Consider the following 12,680-nt stretch of genomic DNA (forward strand, 5'->3'; position numbering starts at 1 on the left):
GCAGGAGCCTCCTGCGTAAAGACAGGACCCATTCTGGGTACCCATATCCTCCCTTTATAAAATGGCACAAAATAAGACAATGGTTTTCTATGCTGGATCCCCAATCACGTAAGGACTTAATAAAAAATTAAAGATTCTTGGAACTCATCCCAGGAGATCCTGATTCACCAGGTCTGGGGTGGGGCCCCAAAATATGTCATTGATAAGGAGGTTTTCTATATGCAGTCAGGTTTGTGAACCAGTGAACTATAGAGGCTGAAATTAAATTGAGGTGAAATGGGAAAAGATGTGGAGAGGTGAGAAAAGGGAAAACGATGGGGGAGACTCTACATAGGGAAACAGCCGTGCCTGACATCCGACACGGTCCTACAGCTGGCCGGCCTCTGGCATCCTATCCAACTTTGGGCCCATCAGCCCTTCAAGGAAATGAAGCGTCTTCTAGTTTATGATACTTTTCTCCTTCCTTACCTCATCGAATCCTTACAACAACCAACTTTATTTGATGGAGGAAGAAATTCAGAATCAGATGGCGAAGCAAAGTGTCAACCACTTATACAGTTTTCAGTGGGAGTGCCATTTAACCAAACTGCCCCCGACAACAGCCTCTGATCTGGCCTGAGGCTCATGTCGTTGGCCTAATTGAGGTTTGTCAACCAGTGGCCAAAGCACCCAATCTCCTTACTTGTTCTGTCCTCAGCACTTGCAGATTCTGTTAGCCCAGCCCAGCCCAGCCCAGCCCAGCCTATATCATCCATCCAAACACCAATCCATCTGTGCCTCCACCCACACACCCAGCTAACCAATTGCTTATTCATCCACTTATCACATTCATCTACATATCTCTCCACCGTCCCATCCATCTACTTACCCATTTATCCATCATCCACCATACCCACCCATCCACTCACCCACCCAGACATCCATTCATTCATCCATCCATTTTCTGATTCACTCATTCATTCATTCATTCATTCATTCAATAAACCTCCCTCAAAGTCAATATAGGTCCAGGTCCTAGAGTATCCTAGAATAAAACAACAAAGATCATACAAATACAGACCTTGCCCTCAAGGAGATTTGAAATGCTTACAAAAATGACAAACTTCCAAAGGACCAAGACAGATAATTAAGGGAAGCTAAGGGGAACTTGTGAAAAGAAAAAGCATAGGAAAGGGTAAGAAAAGAATGAAGCCAGAAGTCTGGATAGCATACAGATAAGCACACAATAGCATCTTATCCTCATAATTGTTAAGGGCAGCTCCAGATTTGCCTCTGAGCTAGACTCTGGCACCTGAAGCAAATAACCACAGCAGAAAAGTCACAGGATATTCAGTTGTGGCAGACATCATGCAGAAGCTATCCCTGCTTCCTTATACCACAGTAGTGTTATATGTGTCCAGGGCACATCGAGAAACGTCTGGAGACATGTTTGGTTGGCACAGCTGATGGAGGAAGAATGCTCCTGGCATCTGATGAGTCAAAGTCTGGAAAGCTGCTAAATATCCTACAATGCACAGGACAGCCGCCACAATAAAGAATCATCTGAACCAAAATGTCAATAGTGCTGAAGCTGAGAGACCCGTTATGAGAGAACCCCGATTTTGTTTGGAACAGCATCGTGCTAGACCTCAAGAAAACAGTATCGTTGGTCGAAGTCAGTCTTGGCTTTCCCATTTCTTTCCACTAGACCCTTGAATTCCCAGCTTTCCTTGAACCAGGGAAGTCTGCTGGGAGGTTTCTGGGGAAATTTTGCTTTTTGATAAAAGAAACAAGTACTTCAAGGAATATCCCTTCCAGCTTCAGGTGCTTGAGGGCAGACGTGATGCCCCGCACCATGCCAGCCACGTTGGGTCTGCACGGTGAGCATGGAGAGAGACAGGAAGGTAGAGCATGGGTCTGGCTGACATTGTTGACCGTTGTCATACGGTTGTTTCTTAAAACCTCCCTCAGTTCATGCATCCAACAGATGCTTACTGAGCATTTATTCTGTGCCAGTCTCTGTGTGAGACGTGCAAGGCTCGCAGAGTTTATAGTCGAGTGGGGGATACAGAGGCCACAACGCACACCAATGCTGTCTGATCAGAGTCATGATGAGAGCTACAAACCAGAAGCCAGTGTGCCATGAGTGTGTTGCAAGTCCAGGGGAAGGTCAAGTTCACCCAGCATCACCCCACCAAAGATCAGCTCCCTAAAGACTGTCCTCCTGGGGTTCAAAGATGTGAGACGGCAGCTGACATTTACTGCATGGTTGCCTTGTGTCAGGCACGACGCTGAGCACTTGTGTATTAACTCACGTGTGTTAAGTCACGTTATCCTCTCCACAGCCTTGCCTGCCATTGCCCCTCCTGAGGCTCTGCTGTGGACCTCGTCCCTTCCCCTACAGCTTACCTCTGCAGTTGCAGCCTTTGGTGGGGGGTTAGTATTATCCTGATTACAGAGCCTAGGAAAAGGGGTTCTCCTCAAAACACTCATTTCTTTTTTCAGAAGATGCATTTTCCCTAGAGCTTCCTAGTTCATTCAACATGTGGGGCTCAGAGAGGGATAGGCCACACAGCTTTAAAAAATAAAGGAGGGGGCAGATCCAGGATGCTAACCCAGATTTACTTTATCTCGAAAGCAAGGTCTTTTAGCCACCATCTCACACACACACACACACACACACACACACACACACACAAATGCCCAGCTGTCCCAGGACAGCAATGTTCTTTTGTTGATGCTTGCTACAAATCTGGCCATAGGAGCTCTCCTTTCTCTGCCCAGCCCAGATCTGTAGCTTAGTCAAGAGAGTCACAAACGGACTGAAGTCAGATGATTTTTTTTTTTAAAAAAACAATCCTGAGCTCTAGTTTTCTCTTCTATCCTTGGAGATAACAATATTATTATCTGGAACAGCTGTTGTAGGAATTAAAGTAATAGGCATAGAACGTCCATCCATCCAACCATCTATCCATCCAACCATCCAACAAATGTGTGTCGAACACTTGCTTTGTGGTGAGCACTGCGTACAGGTCGGGATGAAGGGGCATGAGGCCACCCTACAAAGTACATAGACCTGGAATACAGTGAGAAGCTGTCAGGTTATATTATTATAGTACCCCCCTGGGAGAAATGTGGGGGGCCTTCTGTTCATCCCTAGCCTTGGCTTGTGGCCTGGGGCCCTCCTTCCACAGCAGCTGACTATCTGGTCCCTATGCAAGACACAGTCTTGTTCTGGCTACAGGGTCAACCAAGTCTTATAATTGTGTTTCAACCTTGGATGGAGCACTTAAGACATGCTTAGCCCTTCAACTGTGCTGTCTCCTCTCACTGCACCACCCTCTGTGAGATAGGTCCATTTTCCAGGTGAGGAAATAGATTCAGAGAGGGGAAGTAACTTGCCCAAGGTCATACAGCTGGAATGGGGATGGATTCCCCAGGCTATTCTGGGTTCCTTAGCCTCTGCTCCTTCCACTATAGCACAAACTTCTGTTTGGTGGTGGGTCGAAGAAAGACCCCAGTGGACCAGTCAGGAGACCAGTCCTTGATTCCTTGAGGCCATCTGTCCTCAGCTAATGACAATATTAAACAATATTTGTTGAGTCCTTATCATGTGCCTGGTGCCTAGGGCTTACACCCTTGGTCTCCTTTAGTCCTCTGTGAGGGCCTGTAAGACATCCTATCTCCACTTCAAAGAGAAGGCAACTGAGGCACAGAAATGTTGAATAATTTGTCTAAAGTCACAGAACTAGAGCCTGGATTCCAGAGGCCAAACACTATGTGTGTTTGTGTGATTTAAATCTCTTAACAAAACGCACCTAATTTTTAAAAATCCAAAATGTGCAAGAAAAGGTTAAAAAAAAATTTATTGAACCTCCCTCCTCAGAAACACAACTCTGTTACCAGTCTCCTCCTGTCTGTCTACTGGCTTTCTATGAAAATACAAACGTGTGTGTACATATACATGCGAATATCCGTTCTGTTATCAGAAATGTAAAATGCTACACACAGTGCTTCAGTTTGTTTTTTTCACTAGGTGTAACCTGGAGGTCCTTCCCTATCTGCAAACAGATCTACATTTTTGCTCCTTCAACAATGGGCTAGCATTCCTTGCTAAAGATGCATCACGCTGTGTTTACCCATCCTCTACATTTGCTGCGTTACCTCCAGTATGGAGTCACCCCAGCCACAGAGCCCAAGCTTTCACCTTTCAGTGACACGTTCTTCCCTGGCCTTGCACCTAAGTTTCATACATCTAGCAAGAGACCATTCTTTTCCGACGCCCCACGCCCCACGCTGTGTTGCTTGACTTGGCTTCCCTTTGGTGAATTATCCAGAGCTCATCAGAGCGGCCTGCCCCGCCCTCCCCCGGGGTCCCATCCCGCCTAGACCCTGAGCCAGCTCTGTGCTAGGCCCACCAAGGCTCCGGTCGGCTTCCACTCGGCCCTGGCAAATGGGTTGGTATTTCCAGCCCCGCCCTCTGTGGAATTTTGGAAAGACCCTTGGGACACGTGCCCAGGAAAGCAGTCTCTCTTGGCCGAGGCGAAAGGAGCAAGCCCCTGCGGGGGGGCTCCTATGGCCCCTCCCAGCCCTTCCCAGACCAAATCTGCCATGCCTCTGGGACGTTAGCGAAGCAAGCCACATGCATCCCCTGAGGTTCCTGCCATTCTGGAGGAGGCCCTAGAGAGTCGTTGCGTTCCTCGGAAACACATAATGGGGCGTCCCATGGCCTCCCAAACTTGACCACGGTCCTGTCCTGTCCAGTCCTCCCCCCACCCGACCCTTGGTCCCACTCACCATAGGGACTCTCCACTGGAGCCCCGAGGGGCGCGTTCACACTGACCATGGCCGAGCCCACCCAGCCAGAGACGCGGGGGCATGGAGGAGCCGGGCCCCACACACAACGGCAGCAGGGCCACCGGGAGCCAGTCCACCAGGAAGGCAGTGAGTACAGCCAGCTGCCACCGCCTGGTTATCTTATTGATTCTTCTAATCACCCAAGGTGGGTGGATATGTTAAAGAGTAACCAGTCACTTAGGGAACCTGCGGCTGAGGACTGTCACTGTTACCATGGCAATGGCAACCTGGCCAGATCCGAGGTCCACTTGGGCCCCAGTCCTGCTCTCTGGGGTTGGGGGGCACCTGGAGCCAGATGTAGGGGACATCAGCCCCTCACCCCAACTTGAGGTAAGGGACTGGCCAGGAGGCGATGAGGAGGTGAGAGTCCAACCTGGGTTGGGTTTTATGGCTCCTCATAATGGGTGTGGCATTGTGGCAGGAGGGAGGGGTAGCAGAGAAAAGGAGGGGAGTGGAGGACTGTATTATTGAGCACCTACTGGATGCTGGGAGTAGCACACAGGTATTGCCACATTTAAATTAAGCCTCTGTGAGGAAACTTGAGCCACAGAGAGACGTGGTCTGCCTGTAATCTCACAGCTGGTGACAGAGGAGTTGAGTTAGCATTACAAACCACAGTCTCCCTTTCATTGAATATATATTTACTGAGCACCCACTGTATACCAGGTCCTGTGCTAGACTCCAGGGATACAGAAACAAGCAAAGCAGGCATCAGCCCTGCACCCATGGAACTTGTGGACGACTGGGGGAGATGGGCATTCATCAGACGATAGTAAAGATTATTCAAAGATATTATGACACAGACCTGATTACAAACCGGTGAGTGTGATGAGGGACGGAGAAACACAAACCAAATGGCAGACTCTGCCCACCCCCTCTCCTGGTCCACTGGTCTCCTTCTTACTCAAAAGGCAACTGCTGCTGAAATCTGCATTCTGTTCTCTGACGGCAGAGCCCTCCTGCATCTCAGCTCTCTTGCATGCACACTTGCTCCCTGGCTTCTTTTGGAGCAGTCCCTTTTCTTTTGTCCCAGCACTGTGCCCAGTGGCTTGATTTGGGATTCTGAAATCACCAGCTTCGACAGACCCCTCCATGCCACCCCGAGCTTCTATACTGTTTCCTTTCTCCTGGCTTGTCTAGTCTCTACCTCTATTTCCAATCTTTTTTTTTTTTTAATGTTTATTTATTTTTGAGAGACAGCAAGTGGGGGGGGGGTGCAGTGAGGGGGGACAGAGAATCCGAAGCGGGCTCTGTGAGGTCAGTGCAGAGCCAGCCCGACATGGGGCTGGAACTCACAAACCGCGAGATCATGACCTGAGCTGAAATCTAGAGTCAGATGCTTAACCGAGTGAGCCACCCAGGCGCCCCTCTGTTTCCAATCTTTTCACTCCTCGCAACTTTTCCTTTCTCATCCTCAGCAGGACGAGACTACCTCTGCACAGAGAAGAAGCCTTAAACCTGGACATGCCCAAACGCCTCACCCAAATTCACCTGCACCTCCTTCACCCAGATCCACCTGGTCTGCACCTGCCTCTTCCCCCTGCTCAGGAACCCCCCGTGAGCCCATGGGGTTTCTCCTACATATTTGACCTCTCCCTCTTTAGACTTTTAAAATCAACTTTCTGTTGAAAGTATAATTTACATATAATCAAACGCACTCTTTTTAGGTACACAGTTTCATGAGCTTCGGTAAGTGTATAAACCCATACAGAAAATTTCCACGACCCCCCAAAACTTCTCTTTGTTCCCCTGCTGTTAATCCTCCAGCACCTCCCTCTCCATGCAACACTGACCTGCTTTCTGTCACTCTACATTAGATTTGTCTTTTCTAGAATATCATAGAAATAGAATCAGACAGCATTTACTCTTTTGTGTCTGGCTTCCTTTGCTCAGAATGTTGGTAAGATTCACCCACTTTCAGGTCCCCTGGTACTACCTCGTATTCCACTGAATAGATACTCTGTAACTGGTTCACCCAGTCACAGGCATTGAAGTTGTTGCCAGTCTGGGGCTATTGTGAATTACAAAGCTACATCTAGTCATGAACAAGCCTTGGTGAAGGCATATGTTTTCATTCCCTTGGTTAAATTTCCAGGAAAGGAATTGCTGGTTGATCAGGTATGTGTATGTTTAATTTATAAGAAACTCTCAAACTCTCAAACTCACCGAAGTGGCCAGACTTTTGTATGAATACCATTTTGTATTCCTGCCAGTGGGGTAAGAGAGCTCCTGTTTGCTCTATACACTTATCGCTGTTTATTGTTGTCAGTCTTTTTAACTTTAACCATGTGAGATGATCTTTCCTTTTGCTTTCACTTGTTTTAAACTAGTTTTTTTTTTAATGAAAAAAGTAATATGTTCACGTATTAAAAATGAAAATTGTGCAGGGGCGCCTGGGTGGCTCAGTCGGTTGAGCGTCCAACTTCGGCTCAGGTCATCATCTCGCGGTTCGTGGGTTCAAGCCCCACACTGGGCTCTGCGCTGACAGCTCTGAGCCTGGAGCCTGCTTCCAGTTCTGTTTCCCTCTCTCTCTGCCCGTCCCTGCTCACACTCTGTCTGTCTCTTAAAAATAAATCAACGTTAAAAGAAATATAAAAGAAAAAGAAAATTGTGCAAACAGCGTATGATGAACAATAAGCCCATCTCCTATAATACAAATTCTTGTTTATATTTCCAGAAATTAAACATATACACACACGTACACACTGCTGTGGACTGAATTGTATCCTCCCCAATTCCTATGTTGAAGCCCTAACCTCCCAATGTGATTGTATTTGAAAATAAGACCTTTAGGAAGTAAGTAAGGTTAAATGAGGTCATAAGGGTGGGGTCTTGCTTTGATAGGATAAGTGTCCTTCCAAGACTGTGGGAGGACACAGTGAGAAGGTGGCTATCTGCAAGCCAGAAAGACCGTTTTCCCCAGAACCCAACTATTCTGGCTCCTGGATCTCGGACTTCCTGTCTCCAGAACCATGAGAAAATAGTTTTCTGTTGTTTAAGCCACCTGACCTATGGTATTTTGTTATGGTAGCCCAAGCTGACTAATGCATAGACACAAATGTAAATGCATAAAATGCACAGGAACGTGTTAAACACACTCTTAATGCCACTTGCTCCTTTCCTCGCTTGGTATCTAAGGGCTGTGTCCGTCCTGGCATACCTACCTCATTCACTTGAGTATTGATCCAGCTGTGTGAATGTCCTCTAATTGATTTGACTAGTGTCCTCTTGCTAGACATTTAGGATGTTTCCAGGCTTTTGTCACTACAAACAGTGAATGTCTTCCTGCACGGGTCTTGAGCCGCATGTGGGGAGTATATCTATAGGAAATTTCTAGAAGCAGAATCCTATCAATATTGAAATATGCTATAATATCTCTTTTATTAAAAAAATAAAAAAGGCTTCCAGGGCACCTGGGTGACTCAGTCGGTTAAGTGTCTGACTTTGGCTCAGGTCATGATGTCATGATTTGTGAGTTCAGACCCCACGTGGGGCTCTGTGCTGACAGTTCAGAGCCTGGAGCCTGCTTAGGATTCTGTGTCTCCCTATCTTTCTGCCCCTCCCCTGCTCGTGCTCTGTTTCTCTCTGTCTCTCAAAAAATAAAATGTTAAAAAAATTTTTTTAATAAATAAATAAATAAATAAATAATCCTCCCTTAATAACTTCCTTCCCATCTCTGCCACTGTATCACCTCTCTCCTCCCTTCACTGCTGAACTTTCAAAATAGTTGCCTATACCAGGGCTCTCTTTTTTTCCCATCTCCTGTGGCACAGCCCACTTCAGTCTGGTTTCTGTTCCAACTGCCCCCTACACACACACACACACACACACACACACACACACAGTCTTCCTTGGTGGAAGAGATGATTTCTTACTGAAGCATTCAAAGGACATTTGGCTGCATTTGACAGTTGACTCCTCTTCCGTTAGCATCCACACTACTATAGTTTTCTGGATTCCTTCCTTCTTGACTGTTTCTTGACATTTCATGCTTCTCGACCTGTCTTTGAATACTAAAGTTACTTGGAGCTTAATTCTAGATTTACTTCTTGTTTTTCATTCTGTTATCTCCCCTCCCATAATCATATCCATTACCATGGCCTCAAGGCCAACTGTATACTCGTGACTCCCAATTATGTATCTTCAACCTAAATTTCTCCTCTGGAGGCCAGATTCATATATCCAACTGGCCTCATCTATCTCCTAGGTATCTCCACTGGTATGTTTCGCAATCTCAAATATGATATTCCCCTATCATTGCACTCCTGGTCTTCACTTCCATCGAAGCTCCTTCCCCTAAATTCCCCGTCTTGATAAAATGGCACCCTTCTCTACTCCGCTTTCTTCACACCCGCACCCAACCACTACAGAATCCCCCTGCATTCCACTTAAACATCTCACCAAGGCATCCACTTCTCCTTGTCTCCAGTGCCATCCTCTTGGTAGGAGTCATCCTCATTTCTCACCTGAATGACTGAAATAGCCTTTCACCCAGATCCCAGGATCCATTCTGACCCTGTCAAGTCTATTCCCCTTGAATGCAGCCAGAATTATCTTTTCAAATGCAAATGACAATCTTGTGGTGCCTCCCCCTTGTCCTTGAGTGAAGCTCCAAGGTTGTGCCTGACTTGGCCCCTGCCTCTCTTCCCAGGATCACTTCACTCCCTTTCCCTCTCACCCAGCGGGCGTCTTTTAGAACCTGACAAAGCCCTGTGCTCTCTCCCCTAGCTTCCTGCCCCCTTGTCCTTATGGGAGCCTGTAATTCCCTGTTCTTCTCCCAGATGGCACTTACTTCCGTTACAATAAAGTATTTGTATTCATCTTCTGTTTAATGCCTCCCTGTCACACTGGAATTACAAGCTCTAGGAGCCTGGGAACATTATAGATCTCAGGGGTCAATAAACATTTTCTATAAAGGGCCAGAGAGTAAATATTTTGAGTTTTAGATATGTGGTCTCTTGCAACTACTCCTGTCTGCTGTGGGAGCATGAAATCAGCCATAGACAATATAAAAACAAATGAGCTTGGTTGTGTTCTAATAAAACTTTATTTATAAAAACAGGCAGTGGGCCGGATATGGCTTGTGAGCCATAGTTTGTCCACCTTGATCTGTATATTAGTGACCACTGTGCTCAGAGCTGACACTTTTATAGTACTTACTATATACCAAACACTGTTCTAAGTGCTGTCCATGTATTCATTCATTTAATGTTTTGAAGGACCTCATGCGGCAGATACTATTAGTGTCCCCATTTACAGATGAGATGGGCACTGAGAGCTCACAATAACCTACCCAAGCACACTTAGCCCTGAAGTTAAATTTGAACCTAGGCAATCCAGCTCCAGAGTCTATGCTGTTAACACTCTCAGCTGGTGAATGAACAACCAAATGAGGTTGGGGTATGAAAATCTTCAAAAAGTAAAATACTACAGAGGTTTCAATGTTCTTGCAGATTTCTTGCAGGAGAAAGTGGGAAGCACTCTTGCCCTTCAGTGGGAACAGCAAAGCAACAAACCAGGATGCTATGGCAACTCCTCTCACCCTGAGCCCTCACCCTGGGTCTGCAGGGTCCAGGGCTTGGCTAGCATCAGCAAGCCCAACCTGCTCATTTCTTGGTCAGCGTGGGCTCTGCTCAAGGGCAGTTTCATGAGAGGGAAGCCCGGGAGGTCACCTGGAATTCCCGTCCCTACAATGTCACTTTTTGCTTAATCGTCCCTACCTTTGTCCAGTCTCTGAGTTTCTCCCTTCTTAGCTGAGAAGCAGAGAGCAAATGGGTTAAGGCATTGGGGTTTTGAGTCACATAGAACATATTCAAATCCAGCTTCTTTAGCCTCAGTTTTTATGTCTGTAAAGGGCAGATGGGAACAGCGCTTATCACTTAAGATAGCTGTGATAATTCAATGAGATTGAGAGTGTACTAAACAGTTCATAGATGCCAGTGATTGTCCTTGCCATTCTTCTGGTACTTGGGACACAGGAAGGCAATGTCAAAACAACACAGGCTTTGAGAGCAGATGAAGCTGAATTCAAATCCTACGTCTGCTCCCTACTAGCTATATGACCTTGTGCATACCTTTTAATTCAGGGGATCTCATGGCACTTAAATTTCCAGAACATTTTGGGAAATTGGCATAGGGTGGCAAGCCTTTTCCCCCCAACATAAGGACGTTAATAATTTTTTTAAGTTTATTTATTTCTTTGAGAGAGACAGACACAGCACAAATGGGGGAGAGGCAGAGAGAGAGAGAGAGAGAGAGAGAGAGAGAATCCCAAACAGGTTTCACACTGTCAGCACAAAGCCCGATGCGGGACTCGAACTCATGAACCGTGAGATCATGACCTGAGCTGAAACCAAGAGTCGGGTGCTTAACTGACTGAGCCACCCAGGCACCCCAATATTTTTTTTAAAAAACTAACATTTATCATCACCACTGTTTTACAAATGAAAATACTCCATCCAAAAAAAAAAAAAGTAGGAAGGATATAATCTGCGAATAATAAACTCACAGCAGTCTACTTGTTTCCCTTCACCTGTTTCCCGCATTTGGAAATGGGCACTCATCCCAAGCCTCACTTTTCCCACCAGTAAAATGGAACAGTAATACATACACATGCAGTTGCATGCTGATCTATTCGTCGTGCCTGGCACAAAACAGGGGCTGAGGGGCCGTTAGCCCCCTCTTCTGGTCTTCCTCTGGAGCTGGTTTTACCCTCACTCCATCTCCCCCTCCTCAATTCCCTTCCTTCCTTTTTTGACCCCTTCTGAGACCTAAGAGAAGGAGGAACGAGAAAGAACCACCACATCAGATCTCAAAGGACTTTACTGGGGGCCTGGGACAGAGGGTGGAGAGGTGTTGGCATGCACAGGTCGTGGCCTAGGTGGGAATGACCAGTGGGAAGAAAACTCACTCCATTCAGCACGATGTAAGGAGTCTAGGGAAAGGGGCTGTTTTTCCATCCAGGTCTTTGAATGGAGTGTTCTCTGGTCAGGCAGGGAGTGGTCCCCAGCTGGAGGGCAAGGTCTGTGGGGGAGATTTTACTATCTCTGGAAACAAAAGGACTTTTGTGTGTTATGATATCTGGGTGGAGTGGGGCGGGGAGAGGGGAAATGGTTTATGGGAATGAGAATGAGGCTCTATGGGATGTGGGGGAGAGAGAGAGAGAGAGAGACAGACCAACATGTGGAGTGGTAGAGAAAAAGACAGGCTCAGAAGAAGACAATTCTCTCAGGCGGCATGGGCTGAGCTTTGGTTTTGCACTCCATCTGGGCACTCACAAAGGAGTCAGACAGCCTGTAGGGCATGTCAGGACCTGAGCTCCCAGCTGGGTGCCCTTGCAGACAAAGTGTGAAGCCATCAGTAGGTCACACCCTCCTCTGAGCCTCAGTGTATCCATCTGTAAAAGAGGAGCTTGACAGGTGGCTCCAGTAACACGCAATGGGAGTGAACCACAAATCCTCAAAGTTTGGCTGTTATTGAGTGAATGAAAGTGGGTTTCAGGCGAAAGATCGTTTCAGAAATACTCTTCACTGGATGGACAAAGACCTGTGGGTTTGGGACCTGAGAGTTAGCCAGGCAGCCCCATCTAGCCCTGGCTCTCTGAGCACTGAGTCAATGAAAGATATGGGCCTCTTTCCCAGAAGTTGGAGAGAAGAAAGCTGTAAGAAAGAAAGAAAGAAAGAAAGAAAGAAAGAAAGAAAAAGAAAGGAAGGAAGAAGGGAAGGAAGAAAGAAAAGGTTGTTTTCTTCAGGCACATGCTGGACATTTTGGGAATGGAAGGAGTCAGGAGGGAAAATTCAGATCAGAGGAGTGAACCCAATTATGTCCTTTAAAAAAACAATTAT

This window comes from Prionailurus viverrinus, chromosome A3, assembly GCF_022837055.1.
Source record: "Prionailurus viverrinus isolate Anna chromosome A3, UM_Priviv_1.0, whole genome shotgun sequence".
Classification (NCBI taxonomy): domain Eukaryota; kingdom Metazoa; phylum Chordata; class Mammalia; order Carnivora; family Felidae; genus Prionailurus; species Prionailurus viverrinus.